We start from the raw sequence: 686 nt of genomic DNA, 5'->3' as shown, positions 1-686 counted from the left end.
AAAAAAAAAAAAAAAAAAAAAAAAAGGCTCTACCACTGAGCTGTACCCCTAAACCCAGAGAGGCTCTGATTCTTCCTGGGATCAAATAAACTAGATGTCCAGACTGGCAGTTAAGCAGGCTAAACAGGACTGCTTAAAAGATGCTAGCATTAAGTTCATATTTACAACTTTAAAAGATTGAAGAATAATACAAACACACACAGCTCAGAGGAAAGTCTGGATTGTCACAGATAAGATCATATATAGAGATAGACCTGAAAAGTTCCATTGCATATCTGAGCATAAACTGCATGTATACCTATTGATGGAGCATATGATATTGGTGTGACAGTTCATGACATCTAAAGCCTGAATGTTCCATCCCAGAGAACAACAGTGGGATAATAATTTAAGTATCATATTATCAACTTCCAGCAAGTTGGAGATCAAGTCTAGTTATATATGTAAAATAAGTTTTTCCCTTAATACAAACAAGATGGGGAAAAGGAAACATAGTTCAAAAGATATAATTATAGGAAATACTTCCATCTTTCATTTTTAAAATTTTCTTTCTTTTTTTCTTTTTTGGTAGTTGGGATTGAATCCAGGGACATTTAACCCCAGCCCTTATTTTATTTAGAGACAGGGTCTTGCTGGGTTACTTAGGGTCTCAATAAGTTGCTGAGGCTGGCTTTGAATTCAAGATC

Source organism: Marmota marmota, unplaced genomic scaffold, assembly GCF_001458135.2.
Source record: "Marmota marmota marmota unplaced genomic scaffold, marMar, whole genome shotgun sequence".
Taxonomy (NCBI): Eukaryota; Metazoa; Chordata; class Mammalia; order Rodentia; family Sciuridae; genus Marmota; species Marmota marmota.
Note: the sequence above shows the minus strand (reverse complement) of the source record.